General features: G+C 45.7%; 1 protein-coding gene across 6 annotated transcripts in view; it reads left to right on the forward strand.

Moving 5' to 3' along the window:
• The first annotated feature begins 14544 nt into the window (after nucleotides 1–14544).
• The window catches only part of DCAF1 (DDB1 and CUL4 associated factor 1), a 50801-nt gene continuing 45560 nt past the window's right edge, over nucleotides 14545–19785 (forward strand). For 5 of the 6 annotated variants that reach the window (XR_009819775.1, XR_009819776.1, XM_062008027.1 and 2 more), the window contains exon 1: nucleotides 14545–14672. The gene's annotated coding sequence lies outside the window, so the exon portion shown is untranslated. Of the gene's footprint in view, nucleotides 14673–15173; nucleotides 15466–19785 lie in introns of all 6 variants that reach the window. The other variant, XM_062008028.1, reaches the window with a different exon arrangement.

Genomic DNA, 19785 nt, shown 5'->3' on the forward strand with positions numbered 1-19785 from the left:
ATAGATACTCTTCCCAACTCTTTTAGAGGGGAAAAAGAAGATTTGGGAAGGTCTCCACACCTCTGAATAAATGCTCTGAAATGTGTAACCCACCAAAAACACTCTGAAATGCTCTTGCAAAAACTTTCCATGAAAGTTATAGAAACATCTCCTAAACCTACTCACATGGGCTCTGTGAAGGCTGTCCCTAGAGGAGAAAAACACATATCTCACCAGGAGAATAACTCAGCTTTGCCCTCAGTGCCCTGACACTACAGTACCTCTGGATTCTTGCATCCTAATTTCTGTCCAGGAACTCTGGAAACTGAAAGCCTGTGATGAGACGCTTGCAACCAGAGTGGATACTATCAAAGGACAGTTCACAGACTCAAAAGAGCAGGTCCAAATTTCACTCTGCAACCCAGGCAGCTGGGAGTCAGGATATTCAAAGTAATTAATAAATCACAAACCCCATCACTGGCACAAGTGCATTGAGTTTGATGGGCCCATAAATCACAGCAATTGTTTCTCAAGTACTCTAGTGACAGCATTACAACTGCCACAGCACAATTCCTATTGCTGTTGGACCTGCCCTTTCTTAGATGCTTCCCTTCCAAGTGTTAGGTCTAACCTGTGTTGCTTTACCTGGCACAGAGGAGGTATAGTCATCAGTGTGCCATGAAGACAATACTCATTCCTCATGGAGACCTTCCCTGACCAATGTGCCACAATGTTCTGCATCACACCACCATTCCTCTGCTTAACCGTATCTCTGTTGCCTCCTTTTCCACATGCCTTTGCCTGTCTCTGATTTCGATCATTTCTTCATCAGGTGCTTGCTCTGGATGCTGTTTACCTTTGCTTGCTGCTGCACCATCCCACTGTGAGAGAAAGGAACAGACTCCAGCCAGCGCCTCACTTGCAGCAGGCACACCCAGACTGCAGGGTGGGAAGCTGTTTGATCCTAAGAGAAGGACTCAACAGAAGGAAAGCAAAAAAAAAAAAAAAAAATCAGAAACAAAGGTTCACTCTATTTCTAAGATCACTTGATGTAACATTAAACTTTGTGCTAAAAGATTTGGTCAAGGCCAGGGAGCCTCATCTCAGAGGAGCCTGGTAAGTTTATGGGGTTCAGTTTCACGTATCTTTAACAGCATCATGGCATTCAGCTTGGATTTCACTTGCACCTCAACAATCACTCTGCAGCCCTCTCTTTTCCCCACTAGAAGGGACTAAGAACCAGACATTGGAGAATAGAAGCAAATGAATTTCATTATGGACAATTCAAAGGCAATCCTCACTACATGAAACAACTTGAACGCTTCCTCTGCATGTCAGGCTCTGCACTAGCCCAATCCCAAAGAGATTCAGTCTCATTATAGAACAAGAGCTCTCTGCTGGGAAAGCAGGCATTTATTTTGTTTTCTTAACCCTTTGGTGAGTTGCTTTAGGAAGGATAACAGTATTGAAATGCCATAATTCCATTGTATAACTCAGCACAGCACTGTTCACTTGAAAGATTTCAGCCTCTAACATCCCTTTCTTAAGCCCTGGATGATAAAATTGAGTGCAGCCATCTGGGGAAAGACAACAGGAAGGTCAAACAAGGCATCACCTCTCCTAGAAGAAGGCAGAAGGGTTTATAATTTCAGGGATGGAATAGCAAAGGTATGATGATATACAGAGTAACAGGAGGGAGTGAGGGCAGATAGGGTGCCTTGCTTGTAGGACATGCAATGATATATTTAAAGAAACAAAAGTAACAAGTTTAAGAACTAATAGAGGCAGCATCTTATTAGAAAAGGTCACATAGCTGCTCCTGGCAATCCCCACAGCAGTGTACCTGAATAAAGTAGGGCTCACCTTGCTTAGCCACCTACTATGAGGACAAGAAGACCAGCAGGGCTCAGACCTCCTGTAGAGGGGGCAAAGTTAAACCTGCAGCTCCAGCCCCATGAACACACCATTGAATTACCTGTGAAGGTGCATTAGCAAACTCATAACCAGGTCAAAAACATTTTGAAGTCATGTAGTTTTCTTCTTGCTCTTTTTATCCAGAACTGCATACTGTGTTGTATCTGAGAAGTGAGCAAACAAAACACAGCCTTGCAATAAGGCATCAGCAGATTCTTATTTGCTTCTAAGCCCAGCTTGAGAAACCAGAAAGCTTCACACTTGGTTCAGCTCCTCCTTTTAAGCTTTCCTTCTAAACCAGTTGGTTACAGCAGGTGCAGCAAGATGAGCACAACAACATCCACCTCCATACCATCCTCAAAATGCACTGATCCTTTCCTGGCCAGAATGAGCTTTCTGCATCACAGGACATTTCACTCACCAAAAACAAGATAAGGGCACAGGGTAAAAAAATCACCTCCTCACCTTCCTTAGTGGAAAATAAACTCAGTGGCTGGTCAGGGCTGCCCTACTCCCAGGTGTGCTTTGGCAGCTACAAGGAGAAGGCACCAGAAGTTTATGCTTTTCCAGCAGATAGCTCTTGTCTGCTCCTCATTGAAGGTCCTCATGGGCCTTAATGGCCCTGACCAGCCTCACCTAGGGCATAGGGCTCTATTTTAACTCAGCATTGGGCACATAGCTTTGGGCTACACTGTTCTAGTTAATAGTGCTGGATGTGGTCTGTGGGCTTGCCTCTTAGCTTAATTTGGGATCTGTTTTATCACTATGATCTTGCCTGATGACCTGGGTTCTTGGTTGGTGCTGACCGCTCTTCCTCAGCCTGCCTAGCTCACCTGACTCAGATGATGAGGTATGAACACTAACTGGGGAGACTCCTTGTCCCAGGATCTCCTTGGTTCCTAGTTTCTTGTCCTCTTAAAAGCAGCAGGTATTTGCTGTGGATAGAGAATGGAGGGATTAGTTTTTACTCTTTGCTCTTTTCATCTTGTGGCTGAAGCTGTTGGTCTCTACCATCAGGTTGGTTGTTGATTAAGTCCCTGTGGCTTTACTGTGAGTATGGGGCTGGGTATGAATGATGCTCATAGATAAGATGGCTTAGACCAGCTAGAAACAGCAAGGTTTTGCTTATTTCACAAGTGCAGTTTAATTGTTGATACTGAAATTTATCCTCAGAGATGAGGATGAAAAGGAAGGCATTTGTTTTGAAGGAAAGAAGGATATGTGCAATTAAATAACTAACAATAAGAGACTTTTTAGTTTTGAGCAGATATCCAGCAGGCAGAAGGGCTATGGGTGGATTATCACGGTTTGGGAAGAGAATTTACTACACTCATCATATTAATGCTGATAAGACCTACATCTGCTTCTTCATTCTGTAGATTCATCCAGGGTTTGCTAGTAATCTGTAGCCATAAAACAAGACAGCTAGATTTCTCTTTGCTTTTTAGTATACTGTCCACTCTCTTCTTTGTTCTTCATGTGGATGTTACTCTTGTGTTCCCTAGAACACCTGTAACCACTGCAAGTGTTTTGATTTAAACCACTCATATGTAGGGATTGGTGTTGATTTTGCTTTTTGTTTGTAATGCTGTTTAGTGTCATAATCCTGAGAGAACAGTGTGTGAGGCTCCCTGGCCATACGTATGAGTGCTTGATCAGGTAATGAGGTGCTAGTGTCACCATGAGCTGCTCCTTTCCTGATATTCCACTGATATCCATGGTTGCATTCCAATTGGAGCCCCACAGCCATTGCCCACTATCCATGAGACAGAGCCTGTTGTACTACAGGGGTTTCCTCAATGCCCTGGACACTGCAATTAGCATTTCAATGTTTTTAATGCCATATAACTAAATGCAAGTCATAGCATCTCCTGATTTGTACCTACATTTTCATTGTTGATATTCTGATGTGCTTCTGTATTTTATTACCAGTAGATATTAGTCATGTTTCTTGTTAAAATGTTGTGGAGCTGAAGATGTACATAATCATCCTAGTGGAAGAAATAGATGTGCTTAAAATCCACAATTCATTTTGCTCTGCTGTCCCAGCTTCTCCTGTCTTTGGGAAACGATCTTCACAGCAGTTACTTCTGCTTACTCACTTAGGAATATAGTGGTGTAATTCAGTGCTCTCTGCAGTCTCTGCCCTCCTGCAGTGGGTAGTATCTAAATCTTGGAATGATCTAACATCCCTGTAATCTGCTTTTTCCCTACAATAGATGATGTCACTCATTTGAAAAACAGCCCCTAAATAACAACCATTTAAACAACATTAAACAGCATTTCTCCCTTTCATGGATTCCTCTGGCTTTATGGTTGTTTCTCAGGTTCAGAAGCTCAAGGAATTGTCTCTGTTTCAAAAGCACATTTTCATTTCTGCAAAGTTCTTAGCCTCTGGGGCATGATTTAACAAAATAGTTTTGATAGTGCATGTGTTTAAGTTGGGAAATTATAGAACTGTATGTAAGAAGGAGGTAATCTCGGGGCTGCCTGTATGCATAAAATGTCCTGATGCATGAAATGGGAAGCAATGTTAACATGTGATTTCTTCACCTGCATGACTGGAGCTTGGGCAGGTGAATGATCTTCCTTGCTTAAATGCAAGATGTGCTGCCCAGCCAACTCATTGGCAGGAAGAAGGGGAGGACAATATAATCAAGAAGCTGGGCAATTATTTATTGAAACTTACTGTTTACAGATCAGAATAGCAGTCAGGGTGACAACATACCTGTTGGAGGAGCCTTGGGAACTGTACAGTACTCCTTTTCACGTGCTACCAAAGGATTACAAAACAGCAAACTTCTAACAGTCCAGGGATGTGGACATGTGTTCAGCATGTGGGGGAACAGGACTTGGAACCATCTTTTTCTCCAGCTTCTGGGAGAGGAAGCAGCCTCTGAGATTCCTGCATCACCCTCTGACCTAGCACAGGACCCGTGTAGATGTCCAAATGTACCCTTTCAGACTTCCACTTGCACTGTGCTATTTCCTTGCTCCCTTCTACCCACTTTTCTCATTGACATGGCACTGGTGAGAACAAAAGTGGAAAGTAAACTAAGCCATAGAGTTTATATTACTGTCTGCAGCCTGGCCTAGACCACACAAAGGATGGCTTTGAAAAACATTAATTTGCTCAAGTTAACTGGCACTTGGAATGGGAAGGTAGTAGTAACAGTTTTCAGTTTATTTCCAAGCATCAAAAATAACTATACAAAAGAGGCAAATTAATCAGGGAAGTGTCCACACTGCAGCCAATCTGCACACACTCATGGTGGGGGATTATTGCAGATGGCTGAGCCTGGAAACACAGCATAGCAACCAGAATTATGTGAAGTATTAAGGTAAAATTAAAGAAGAACCACAAAAGAAGACACAGAAGAAGCCAGAGAGTTACTGGAACAGTAGCTACAGAGGGTTAGAAATCATCCAAGGAGTGAAGTGTGCCCAGATAAGTTTGCATATATCTGCCAATGGCTTCCATGGACACAGGGACCCTGGTGTGTTTTAGTATGGAGTCATAGATGGATAGGATGTGGGGCAGAGGGCTGCAGCATGAAGTACCAGCCCCAGTCACTCCTTTGCACAGCTATTTACTCCACAGGAGTGAGAGCAGTGGGCAGAGAAGTTTTTTTTCAGTGATACAGACTCCTGGAAGACTACTGGGCAGAGGAGATGTTTCTGACCACGAGTGCCATGCTCTCGGCTCTGCTGGGAGATGAGCTGGAGGCCAGGACTCAGGCTTTCAGGATGCTTTGATGTTATCACAACTGTGCACCTCAGTACTTTGCAGGAGAACTGCAGAGCTCTTCAGCTGTTTCAGGCTGGAGGTATATTCCACAGCACACAACCTTGTTTTTCTTAGTCATCTTTCACTTCCTTAGCCATATTCAACTAGGGTTTAAAATTGCTTGCCTACAGTCTCGGTGCAGAGTGTCTGCAGGTTGACACATTCTCCTACATGCACACAGTGAGGGGTACAACTCCACTGACTACAAAATTCATCTGTTACCAACATCTCTGTAAAGGTTCAGCCATGAAGGATCAAGAGAGAAAAGCAGCATTAGGAATAGGAGCAAAAACTTCTAGAGAAAAGTATGGGGAGTCTCTGCAGCCAGTCCATCAAGCCAAAGTTTTATGAACTTGCCTGGCTGCAAGAAAACTAGTTTCTGCCTCCTTTTCTCCTGTTTTACAAGGCTCCTGGGAGAGCAATGCTGATCAATTCCAGGCAAGGAGGCAACTAGTGCAGAAGAGCTGGAGCTGTGAGACCTCAGCTCTCCCTTTTTAGCTGGTTGTCCTCTATGAAAGGGTGATATGAGGAGTTGCATGGTTAGATCTGGAGATGCTGCTCTAAAGCAAACATTAAATATTCATCTCCTGAATGATGGGTAACCACAGCTGGTTTGTAAAACTTTCCACAACAGGCAATGCTGTTCTCTGTGGCTTTCCCTTGGGTATTCATCTTCCAGCAGACTCATCTCTCATGGGCAGTTTTCTACAGCCCAGGAGAGCATAATGCTAGTTAACAGTAACTAGCAGGAGCAGGCTGTGTGTCACCAGGAGCTCATCAGGCAGGTAGCATGGCCTCACAACCTGTCTGCTAGGAAACTGGCTGTGAACAATCCCAGCCAATGTGCTGGGAAAAGCTGGGATGGAGATGATTCAAATCATCTATGGGGAAATCTTGCCTGTATTATCTTAGGCACTATCATCCCACGTATTTCAAGGAGACCAACAGTTTACTCCTACGATCCAAAGACAAAACAAAATAAACCTTGGTACTCACAGCCACAATGAAAAACTCTGCTTTATGGAAAATAGCATCCTAGCCTCAAAAAGTGGCTAAACACGCCTCCCTCTTCCTTCCTGACTCAAAGCTTTGTATCTGTATTGCTAAAACCTCCTGTGGGTTCTGCTGTCCAAACAGCCTGCAAAAGCCAAAACATCTCTCATCACTTCCTCCCATCTTTTTAATTTCTGTTTGTGCTAAAGCTTTGTTTCTCTCCCAGACTACACTGAAGATTATTGCCCAGGCACTACATTGAACGTAATGATGTATTATGACAGTATGTAAACATTTCATTAGACACAAAACATGGACTCTCAGATAAGGTAATAAAGGGAAAATTGTTGTCAGTCCTCTCTGGTTGTCCTGGTGATTAGGTACATCCAACAGCTCAGAAAGATCCTTTTTTCTGAAGGATACCTGAAGCAGAAAGAATCGAGAGAAAACCTGAAACAAAAAGAGGATATATTAATTCTTCTCAGTGGGGAATGCCAAAATTATCCCTCTAGAAGGCTTCTATTTCATAATTAGTTGCATTTTATCACAATTTAATAACCGCGATGCAGCAGGTAGACACATACACCTAAGAGATGGCAATTAGACCTGGAGTGCTGTACTACTTTTTAGATAGTGTTGTTTGCCAGGTCTGAGGTTTGCTATGCAAATGCAACTTGCAGTACTGTTGCAAGTCAGGCATATACACAGCCTCTAAATGATATGCACCTACTTGAGTAGGTATTACATATCCAGTACTAAAGTCAGTATTTTTATAGTTTGATAGTTTTTTTGTGTCCAGAAGTGGTTAAAATGTTTCTCAGAAACATCTTCCATTACAGAGCAAGGTCTGTTACAGAGAATATGTTGGACATTAAGCTTGAATGGTAATGCAGAGCTTCACCTTACCCAGATATCATCATTTGCAATTGTTTCTGGGCATCTGAACTGCTCCTTATCCCAGCTCCAGACCCAGAAAGGACATTCAAAGATTTTTCTTGTTGTCATTTACCAATGCTACTTTTAGAATAAGGATCTGCATCCCAACATATATCTGTATCCCAAAAGGAACAGACTCCTATATATGAACAGACTCCTGTAAATGCAACTAATTTCTCATAAACAAAGCTCCTTGGAGAGCAAAGCCCATGAGCACAGCTCTGAAGTTGCTAACACAGTGTGCTGCCCCCTGGGAAGCAGTGAGATTTTTCTCCTTTGTGGATTGCCACCAAATTTAACTCCTAACAATTCAACACTTTTCCCTTCCCCTTCTGCCCTATCATCAGGTGCTTCTGTTTTATTTGTGCAAAGAAATGTATGAAAGTTCATTCTTGCTCTGTTCCTTCCCCTTGACTAGGGCTCTGAAGCACCTAAGAAAGGACACTGTTCATCTACACAGGAGTGCAAGTGGAAGAGGGAGGAGAAGAGCCCTTGAGCTGCTGCTGCCATCTTGACCTGGCATTTTGAGTTGCACAGCAACTGGTTGCAGAACCAGCACTATATGAGGCCCCCAACAACGACAGGGATGTGGGTCTATGACATTAACATCCTGCACTGAGGCCAACCTGCATTTCCAAAGTGTGTGTGCTCCATACTTCTCAGCATTTCAGTAAGTTGCCCTGGAGCAATTCTGGAGCCACAGAGGCTATTTGGGGTCAAGCAAGGACAAAGAGAGGTATTTCCAGAGGAAGCAATTCCTTTCCGGTGAAAAAACATGAACTGTTTCACAGGAAACTGAGAGCAACCTGGGCAAAAGCCAGCACAAGCTCTTGCAGCCCCTCCCTATTCACAGCTTTATATTACCTCACTTCAGATGATGATTTTTTCCTGTGCTAAAAGCTGTTGAATGCTTTATGCTGCAAGGGCAGCTTCAGAGACTTTTCCTGAGTATGGCTGAGTGTGAGAGTAAAGTGGTCTGTGTTCAGACTTTACAGTGATCCAGGTCCAAATGTCTCAATAGTGATTGCAGTGGTACCATGCACACGTGTCTGCTTGGAGCTGCTATCTGCAGAGTTTTGAGAGCTGTAAGCACCACCACCACCACCACTGTCAAGATAAAGGTTAGGACTACCAAATACTGGAGAAGCTACAAATGACAAAAACCCCTTAGTTGTTACTAAAACCCTCGATGGAAGCCCTCAGTGATAAACAACTCATGAATCCAAAATTAACACATTTGCACATATCTACAGTACCTGTACTCATTACAGCTACCTTCACCAATTTGCTTACTGTTTCCCCATGCATCAAAGCTGTAACACACCGATACTTGACCCAATTCCCACAGAGAGGTCATGAAGAGAGCAAATATGTAACCTGCACTTAAGGCCTAACAAGCTCTTTTAAAGAAGAGAAAAAGCAAAACAACCGCCTCCTTTCTCTTAAAAAGGAGAGTTGTCTTAAAACCATACTATTCCCTGGTTTTATTTAGTCTTTCTTTCTAAAGCTGCTGTTGTTACAAGTAATCTCTAAGATCCTTGCTGCTGGAAAGCATTAGGAGGAGTTTGTTTATACTCCCAAAGTGTCTTGCAGGCATTTCACAGCATGCTGTGCATAATATTTTCTTGCTTCCTCTTACCCAAAGAGTTTTCTTTCCTGGTTGAGTGGCTGTTCCTTATAGTAACAAAACAGATAAAAAAGGAAAACCCTTGTTAAACCAGAAAAAAACTAGCAAGGGATTTCATGTAATGCCTGAAATGAACTTTTCGCTCATGCCCAGTTTGAGAAATTAGTTCAGTCAGAAAAGCACTTCTCATTGCCATAATGCCACTTTCTGCATAGCTATTACCTCCTTTTTTCATGTTCTCCCTTCTGCATGCAGGTTTTATCTGTGCTCTTTCCCAATTGCTGGATCACAGCTGCATCCCCCTGGGTAATACACAGCCCATATATCACCAGGCGTATCAATAACCCCACTTTACCGTGATTTGGGAGAGAGGAGAGGCATAAATATCTGCCTGAAGCTGCTAGGTGCCTGTGAGAAGCTGAGCATAAAGCTCTGAGTAGCTACCGTGCAGCATTACTGCAGCGTGGTCAGGATTCAGGTATCATGCTACTGGAAAGCAAGAGGTTTATGCCAGTGCATGAACCTCTACTTCATGCAACAGTGATCACTTTGTGTTTCTTCACTTTCCCATTGACTTTTATCTAACAAACACAGATGTGCTGTCATGCAGATGCTCAGCTAGGCAGAGTTATGTGCCCTTGGCACCAAACTGAGTGTCTGAATGAAGGGTTTGGCAATAGCCTGTTTGGAAGAAAGCTGTTTGCCTGCTCATGTCCTCATTAGTATCTGAGCTGATGAACTACATTCTTCTGTATTTCTGTGTTCCTAGATATTCATCTGGCTTCTCTCTCCAGTCTGGGCTAAATTCTCAGCCAAAGCATTGCTTGGGGGGAGCTGGCTGGTGAGCTGGCTGCACTGCTAAATTAATGTGAACACTTGGAGAGCCTGAGGTGCACTGTCTGCCTGATGGCAAGTCCTGCAGACCCTGGGAGTGTCCAGAAGAGTTACTGTAGTTGGCCATGATACAGTCCTTGATGCTTCTGAGAGTGAACTGCTTCTACTGATCTACAGTAGCTCAGCAATACACAATGGCAGCTGGGCCTCTGCCAAAGTGTACATCTCCCTCTAGCCTTCATCATAAATACCTTAGCTGGTTTTGGCTTGTATTGCTTTTAGCTCTAGCCCAGAGAAAAAGATGCCTCAGAAACAATGCTATCACTCTTCTACCACTCCACTCTTTCCTCTCCCTGCAAATTGCCACCCTTGAACTCCTCTTGCAGTAGGTAATAACCAGCCTTCTGGTGCTATCCCTCACTCCATCTCCATCTGGGAAGCTGAGAAGTTTTACCTGCTGCAAGAAACTTCTCTTTGCACTTTGCTTGGCTTTTTCTGCTGGAAGGAAAACCCAAATGCTCTCTCCACATGCAAGAGCAGGCATAACTCAGAAGAGGTGGTAACTGCATTCTCTGGAGCAACATCCACCTGCCCTCTGTGGTTGCCTCTTTGCACTCTGCTCATGAGTGGGTCTCCCCCATCTATCACTCAGAAATAGCAAGGGAGTACAGACAGAATTTCATCAAATGGGCAAATTTTATCTGCAGGATTACATTTTATTTCTGCAGGTTTTGGTCTATGTGTGTGCACAGAAATGGCTCTTTCTAAGCACATCAGCCCTGGATAATAGCTTGTTAATGTGTTCTTTGGGCTATTTTGAGTGCTTTCCTCGCCTCCCAAGAGGATGCTACTCTGTTGTGATGATCCTGGTGTGCCACCTAGTGATTCGATTATTCCCTTGCCTCGACTGTGCATATTTTGGCCATATTTGCCCAGTCACCTTGATTGCAGGTAAACTGTGGCAGTGTCTGCAGCCTTTCCACTCTACTCGGTCTATCTAGGCAGGGAGGATCGCACTGCACTGCTTTCACCCGCATACTCCCACTTCCTACCTCTGTTCTCCCATCTTTCAACTATAGTATCTGTTTTCTCTCAGAGGTAGGCAAGAAATAGGAGCAGACCATTTGTCTGCCAGCTTGCAGGTCACTCATAGCCATAATCTAACCCATCAGGCAGTACTTTGCCACAGCATGTGAAAATTTAGCATTGTATACATGGCAAGCAAGTGCAGTTGGAGAGTAACAGTGTTTAAAGCCCCTGCAGCCTGAGGGATATCACTGCAAACTTTAGCTGCTACAGTACTGCACTGCACTTCATAAAACAGCTTCTGAACTATCTGGGCAGATCAAGGCTGGAAAAGCAACAGCTTGTACCAAGGCTGGAGCTGAGGCCTTCCTGAAAGGGCATTGTGCCTTCTGCTCACTCTCCAGATACCCACAGGTACTGCAGAAGTGTGGAAGAGAGGAAAGCACTGCACAGAGAAGTGCCTCACAGGCCAGCTGGTGTGCAGGCAGACTGACCTGCACTACACTCCTGGAAAATGTCCTCTCTTCCCAGCTGCAGCTCCCCAGACATCTGACCTCCTGCCTGCTTTCTGCAGTCCCCTGGGGCATGGGAGTTGGAAAGAAACACCTTTTGGTTTATAGTTTACGAGCATCTTAGCAGGGCAGGTTCAGACCCTTCCAAAGGTTCTGTTCCTGGCACTGTACCCTTCCCTAGATGCTGCCAGGGAATCCAACTGGGTGCTGTGTGTAGTTGCAGCGGCAGTGTGATCTGCACAAGAGCTGAGAAGGGACTAAACTCCGTTACTGGACTCACCTGCTATGAATCACCCAGCAAAATTATGTTGCAGAGGTTGGCATCTGCTAAGTCAGTAACTACTGCCTCAGCTACCCTACAACAGAAACTCTATTGCAAGTAGAAACATGGTGATGAGTAAACTGACTCCCACAAGCAGATGTGGCAATTAATAAAAGGTGAAGTGTAGGAAGTCAATAAACTTTATCAGTGTAGATCTGTGTTGGAGGTCAAGTTAAGCAATTCACTCTCCTGAAAGCCTAAAAGATCCTTCCTTTCCTTCTAGGGCAGTCACAGACAGGAATCTCTCTGAATGTTGCAAGCTTTCTGACCACAGACTTTTTCTCCCATTCTCAGAGCAAAGATCTGGTCAGGCAGGAAGGTGAAGCTGATGCCTGGAGGCAGGGTCTGGGGCTCTCTGCCTTTGTCAGCAGCTGTGAGTGGATGAGGCAGCCCAGCCACATCTTCTTAGCTCTTAGCTGTACTTGAGGCACCATCTGGAAACACAGTTTGTGTCCTCCTGGCTTCTCTTACCAGTGCTCTTCCTCCTCAGATTCTACAATTAGTTGGTCTTAAGCCTAAAAGCTTATTGGAACCCAGTGAAGTAGGTTTATCCTTATAAACTGCTGCTCTTCCCACAGTATTGCAAGGTGTTTTGGGATATGACAGCAAAGGAGGGAAGTGGTTATTTTGTTCAAGAGCGCTCAAGCTTTAATTCAGCCTTAAATCACTGTCACTATGAGTTGACCACCGTATGCCAGCCTGTTGTCATTCTGTCTGGGGAACCCACGGAGGTGAACATGCAGAGATAGCCTTCCCCTCCTCACATACCACAGCCCTCTCTCTCTGCCACTTCTCAGCCACAAGCTTCCATCAGATAAGAGGTACAAGCTTACTGCTGACCTCTTGTTTTTATTGCTCTGCAATCCACAGCAGTATTTTGGTATGTTGGGTTTTTTTCCTTCAGTTGCACTGGTAAACCAAAAGTGTTGGTGTGAGGGTGGAGGCTCACTCACTACAGCTGTGCTCAGGGGGATTTCTGCTGCAGGATTCTCACTGCTGCAATTATTATCCTGTAGTTAATCAACACTTCACAGTCAAATATTGCAAGTACAGCAGCAGAATCTGTACCTGTCTGAACAACACTGCCTGGGGCAGGGGCTTTTACAGCTGCAGTGGAAGAAAGAGAGTTGATGGGATCACTGCAGGGCAGGATGCATCTTATCTGGGTATGGTGCCAGGTCTTATGAGGCCTCTCCCTGAGAAGGAGGACCCTATTTCCTCTTACTTACTTTTCTTTTTTTACTCTTATTTATTCTTTTAAGGTAAGAGCTTCTGCTGGGCCATTACCAGACAACTGCAGTGCAAGCTGGGGTTTCAGTGCCTTTAAAGAGAAGCCAAATTAAAGGAGAGCTCTTGGCCCTGACAACTAAGTAGCACTCTCATCTGCCCTGTGGGGAGCAAGAGTGTTAGACTGAGTCCTTCCCAAATAACTCCCAAAGCCTGGAAATGCAGGAGCTGGAGGCAGGTCTAATACCTTTGATCTTCCAACCAGCCATGAGGGCATAAGTGAGAAGTGTACCCTTCCAGGTCTTTCTCCCTCTTAAAAATTGTAACCTTCTCTATGGGTAACTTAATATGCCACGGACAAGGGACAGTGCAGACTAATGACTTATTACCACTGTAATAAATGCTGCCCAAAGAGCTGGGCTACTCCCGTGGTAAAGCCAGTAGATAAGGAAAACAAATCCCAGAGGAATGGAACACTTTGCACATGGAGGCTAGTACTAGGCAATGCTGAAAGGCTTCTCTGCATGCAGCTCCTTTCTCATTGCTTGCATGTGCTTAGTTTCTCCTGGGGGGGTATCAGAGGGAAGGACTGGGGAGGGGGAAGAACTGTCACTGCCATGGGGTGAGGATGTGGGAAGAGAAGCTTGACCTAAAGGCCAGGAGAGCCTGAGAAGTGCTTCAGTGCAGTCTCTGCTTCCCATGGTTGGGCATGGCCCAGAGCAAAGGTTGAGGTGGGTGTTTGGCAGTGCGGTGGGCTTCGGCTTCCACTGCCAAAACCGGTCCCCGTTTCACTGGGAAGAAGTAAGTGGATGTGCCTGTCTTGTAGGTAAGGAGAGAAACCACTCTGGCAAGGGAGCGAAGGTGGGCACACCTGCCCTGTGAGCTCACCTTCCAGCCACCCTGTCACTAATGCATCCCGCTGTCTACCTGGAAGCAACATTAACATGTGAACAACGCACAAGCGAACGCTCGGCCTTGAGGTGCGAAAGGAGGAAAAGGCGGCAGCGGTGGCGCGGCTCCTGCCGTGCCTGCTGGGCTGGAGGAGGGGATGGCAGCGCGCCCGGCACTACCCCGCTATCGGGACAGACACCCGGGTATCGCGGCCGGCAGCTGCCGCTCGGTGTCTCTCCGGTGCCAGCCTGGCAGAGTGAACAGCCTCGCCTCTCTCCCGGCAGCACACCCCTTCGTCCCCTAACCGCCGCCGTGCCCAGGGCCGCTCCGAGGCAGCACAATGGCGGCTGCGCCGCGGACACTACAGCTCCCGGCATCCCCCGCCGGGCGCCGCGCATGCGCAGGGGGCCGCCGCCGCGCGAACTCCGTTTCCCGGGAGGCCGAGCGCGAGGCCCCCGCCGGCGCATGCCCCGCCCCCGCCGCTGTTGGTAACACCGCCTCGCGCGCCGTGACGCGCCCGCTGCCGTGGTGACGCGCAAAGTGTGTGCCCTCCATAGCAATCGCGGCCGCCGCGGGTGTGCGGGGCCGAGGGCAGCGGCGGCGACCCAGCGCGGCATCGGGCAGGTACGGGGCGCCGGGCCAGGGGCGGGCTGCGCCGTGCCGCCGCCGCGCTTCCCGCGGGCCGGGCCTGGCCCGGCCGTGCCAGCTGGCGGGCCGCGGCCTCTGCGCCGGGCAGAGGGAAAGTGGGGGGAGGGTCGGCTCAGGCCCCGAGAGCGCCGCCGTGGGAGAGGGCGCTTGGCCTGCGCGCCCCGCCCCCGCGCTAGGGGGCGCCCTGCGAGGGACGGCGGGGCCCGGCGGGCGCTGCGCCCCGGCCCGGCCCGGCCCGGCCTCCCCGCGGCCTGTCAGCCTCCCGGGGGGGGGGGGGCGGGCCCGCGCCGCGCCGGCTCCGCCCGCCCCGGGCCTCCGCCGGCCCGACCGCCCTGCCCCCGCTCCGCCGGGGCTCTTCCTCCTGCGGCGGGGCCTGCCGAGGTGCGGGGCGCCGCGGGGCCAGCGCGGGAAGCGGAGCTCTCCGGCTTGGGGGTTTCCCCCGGCCCCTTTGTTGACCTTTACACCGTTGGTTCCAAGGGGCAGCCGCGGCGGTTCTCCCCGTTGGGCGCCGGTGAATAGCCCGCTCCCGCACGGCGGCACGGCGGGGACGTGCTGCGGAGCGGACGTCGTACAAGCTGTCACCAGCCGCAGGCTCCCCTGGCCAGGCCGAGCCTGGGCGCTCCTCGAGGCGGACGCGGCCCTCGTGTCTCCCTTTGCAGCCGTGTAAAGAGGAATTGCTGTTGAAACGGAGTGTTGTTTTTTCACTTTCCTTTGTAGACAGCAGAAGTTTGTTCCTGTTTTTTTCTTGGTTTTGTGCCCATAGTTCCAGGTTTGTTTTGTAAAAGCAGAAATCCCAGGAAATGAAATAACGTTGTGGTTTTCCCCAGCCTCAAAAATATTCTAACTGTGAAAAAACAAACCCGAATTTTAAAACAAGTATTTAAAACAACATTAGGAATATGTTCTGTGGTAACAGCCAAATGAGAGTTCTGTTAGGAGTTAAAGTGAGAAGCTGAAAAAACGGGCACTCCTCTCAGAGCTTCACTCTTGTATGGTACCAAAACGTGATTTTATTCTTCATAGCTTGTGAAGGTTTTGTTAGTTTGTGGTACGCTTCCTTTCACAAGTGAACTTCAGTGGCAGCAGTGCTTTGGTGATAACATTGGCATGGTTATTTCAGACTCAACAGGTTTGGGCAAATAGCTGTCATGGTGTCTCATTCATTTGAAGAATAATTGTGATGAGAGGGCTGTTCTTTTTAAGGAATTCTTGATGTTAAAACGTAAATATGGAAGCACATACTGATATTCTGCTCAGCTTGCTGTGTATTTACCTTGATTCCAGCTCACCAGTTCTTCATTTTCCCCTTATGTAGTTATATTGTTACGTTAGACTTCTCATCTACTTTGTATCTTTAGCTATACTTAGAATCATATTTAGGAACAATGTGAAACTTGATTACTCAGGCAGAGTCAAAGTGTAGGTGCTAGAATTTGAGTTGGCTGTCCAGGTGTGGATGTAGAAATCCTCTCGTATTTTTTGGCCATATATGAGTTTAAATGTGCATTCTTTCTAAAAAGTTTATTAAAATGGATTTTTTTTTTCCCTAAGGTGTGACTTTTAATGTATCTCTTTCATTTTCCATTTAAATTGCTAAGGGACAGGTTTTGCACTTGTTTCCCAAGTAACCAAGTTGCTGGTATTCAGATTTTGTGAAGAGGTTCATTTTTCACTTTTTTTTATACTTTAAAATACATGCCTTTGTTGAAGTCAGTGTGTTTGGCATCTCATCATCCTGTGCATGAGCACAGAACCAATAAGTGAATGACCCGTAGTAGTGTTGCACTCGGCGCGTTGCTCAAATGTGTTGGGGAATGAAAGGGTGAAGCTCAACTGCTTGAACTGTACCGAGCACTCAGCCAGGTTTGCAGTTAGAGGTCAGTGGGACTTGTCTGTCTGCGTTGCTCAGAGGTGTCTGACTAAGGTGAGTCAAGCATTAAGGTGTCTGAGATTTCAAAAACCTGTAAGTACTTCTAGGCATCTGTGTCTGAATGCTTCTCTGGGTTTCCCTTTTCTGTCAAATATTTACATCTAAGCTCAGAAGAGTAAAATGCTCATAAAACCTTTGATGTGATACTGGGATACCAAGTAATGTTTAATGCTAAAGCAATACTGTGTGCACCACTGAGTGCTGAAACACTGGCATGTGGATTTTCAGTGGGAGTGTTCACATTGAGTGACAGTTAAGGTTGTAAATATTTGTCTTTCAGGGGCAAGTTCTTTGAGTAAGCCCTTTCTGGTTTGTTAATATCAGTTCTGTTGACTCTAAATGTGATATTTTGACAGTAGTGGCAGTTGGCAAAAAACCCCAAACCTTCCATTCCTTAGCTTAGTAGATATTCCCATTGAAAAGTCTAATAGACCATGATTATGAGGAAGCTGCTCCCTGTTCTGCTAGCTCCTAGAGAGCAATTTAATTTGAATTTGTTCACTGGCTTGTCCAAGGGAAGTTGTGAAAGTCGGAGTTGCTCTCACAGGTCTTCCTCTCCAACAGACAGAGTATATTTCCCACTGATTGAAGTGGGAAAGACTGGCCTTTCTGCAGAGTCCTTCACTGTGATTTAAGATGGAATTGTTGAAGAATAGAGAGCACAGTAGGAATTGCTTTGGTTCTCGTATTTAAAAAGTCATTCACTTGCCATAATATCCTGTCTGTATATATTTTAGTGCTAACATGCATAAATAAGAGAAGTGTGGAAGCAGATGCTTCTGAGGTAGTTGTTGTTGTTGCTGCTCTTAGTGGTGCTGTCTGGAATAGTCAGATTGATTTGAGTAGGTTGAGAGGGATAAGCCTTCAGAACAGATGAGATCCTTGGCGAGACATTTACTTTCGTTGCTGTGTACCTATAAAAAAGATGTCGTTTTTATGTTTTAACTCTATATCAGGAGAATAGTTGTGTGTCAGCACCAGTTATTTAGACCCATAATGTGCTTTAAATGAGGTAATACTCCAGGTTTTAGGGATAGCTGGGATTTTTCTGTTTTCAGTTGGTTATGCTACAGCACTGAGTGTCTCAGGGAACAACATGAACATTTCCTGGGGTATTCCTGACTGGAGCTTTGACCTGTTGCAGGTATTGCTGGAGCTTTCTTATTTTCTAGCTGGAATAATTAAGGGTTCTTAGGGGAACTGAACTATTTTTCGGGTTGCAGGAGAGCCTGTACAGGCCTTTTATACAAGCTCTGGGGTCACAAGACACTTTTTTCTGTACATCCCTTGGGTTTAGAATGAAGATGGAGACGTCTGAAATGGTTGAATGCAGATACCGTTACAGCACCTGCCCTCTGAGACTCAGAGTAGTTTTCTCTGGATGTTTATCTGTGATATTCAAAAGCTCAGAAGTGCTGCTGGCAAGCATTGTTCAGTTAATGAAAACAGGAATGGAGCTTTATGAGCTTGGAACAGTTTTCCTTTTCAAAGGTGTTTCGGGGGGTGTGTGTACAGCCTCATTATGTTTCTTTGCCTACGTTTAGGTAGCATCATTTCCAAAGTGATGTGCATTTGCATCGCATTTGCCGGTCTGGTTCTGTGATGAATGAATAATGAATGCTCTAGATAAAATCATAATTACTTATCATTTAGAAAACATCATCTATCTTTATGCTTAGGTGGGTTTTTTGTAGGCATATGCTCACTTCATATGGTACTTATCAAAATGGTGTTCTTCAGACTGGGTGTCTTGCAGTGACAGGTTTATTTTTCTGTAGTCCTTGGGTGGTGAGGTTTTTTTTTTTTGTCCAATTCCCTGCCAGTTTCATCTTCAGCCAGGTGATCTTCACTTCCTCCTTCCCATTTACCTTCCCAGTCGCAGTGCATTAAATTCAGAAGCACTTGTGAGAGAGAAGCTAGAGCTGCAGGGTTGTTCATCCATTCCTTGAGTGAGAAAAGGTTTTAAATTGATTAGAGGTATCCCATACTCAGTTAAACATTAATAATGTTACTCAGAATGATCTTGAGATGTAAAGGCTCTTGTAATCTTTGTTGACCTGTGGCTCCCTTTATAGTCTGTCATTTGATTAATTCATGACTGTGTATTTCAGGAGTTGATGTGTATGTCACTGTCTTATGTATCTGAATTTAACATCACTTTGGAATATTTTCTGGGTTCATTGTGACAAATGGATAATCTGCTGGCAGGTGGATATTGACCATGTTATGGCTAATAAAATGCTGTAAGCTTTCATGCATTTTTGGCTGTGAAGGAATTTCTTTTGCTTTGATTTCTCCCCCCATCTCCAATACAGGGTCAATTTATAAATTGGGGTTGGTTGTTCCTTCCTCCAGAAGTTGCAACTCTCCACAGCAATCAATCAAGCAGATTGATAAAGGCATGGTGGTGTTTTGAGACAGATTTTGTTCTAGTTTGGTATGTTAATATTTCTGTTAGGTTTTTGTCAGACTGATGAAAGTTGACAGCTGGAAATTTAGAGGCTTAAACAGAGTGTAGAGTCGTGGTTCATTAAATGGTACCTTACCAAGTCACTCAGTAGTGTAGGGGGAGTCTCGTTTTTGAGGATGGGAAGATAAATCATCTGTCAACTGCTATCTTACAAGTAAAGGCTGATAAACCTGAAGTAATTGCTCCCGTGCTCCCTCCTGTGATCATTCTTCCTTCTTACTAGAGCCACTGGCTGTTCTTGGAACATTGCTCCAACAGGTAGCAATGCAATGCACTGCTCCAGTTTCCTGCTGCTACTCTTTTGGTGCTCCTTCCCCTGCCCACAGCTGTTTGGTGCTGCTGCCTTCTGCCTCCTTGGCAGCAGGAAGCTGATATTGTTCTTGGCACTTTCACTGCTGTCTGGTGGGTGTTAAACTGGAATAATGACACTGATAATAATCTTGCTGCCCTAGCTTTGTTTCCCCTGAGCAACAGCAAAGGACTAAGTCAGGTCTGCTGGTGGAATTGAGGTAGAGTTTAGTAAAGCTTCCATACCAAACAGGTTTGTGGTTAGGTGTGCGTACTTCCCATCGTGGTCAAGGCTGTCACACACCTGTTAAGACTTGTGTTCCAAGTGTGTGCATGTTCTTTATTCTTCAGGCAAAGGACCGAAAAGAAACTTCCAACTCTGAAAGTTAAGTTGGGCCAGT

Source organism: Colius striatus, chromosome 15, assembly GCF_028858725.1.
Source record: "Colius striatus isolate bColStr4 chromosome 15, bColStr4.1.hap1, whole genome shotgun sequence".
NCBI classification, from domain to species: domain Eukaryota; kingdom Metazoa; phylum Chordata; class Aves; order Coliiformes; family Coliidae; genus Colius; species Colius striatus.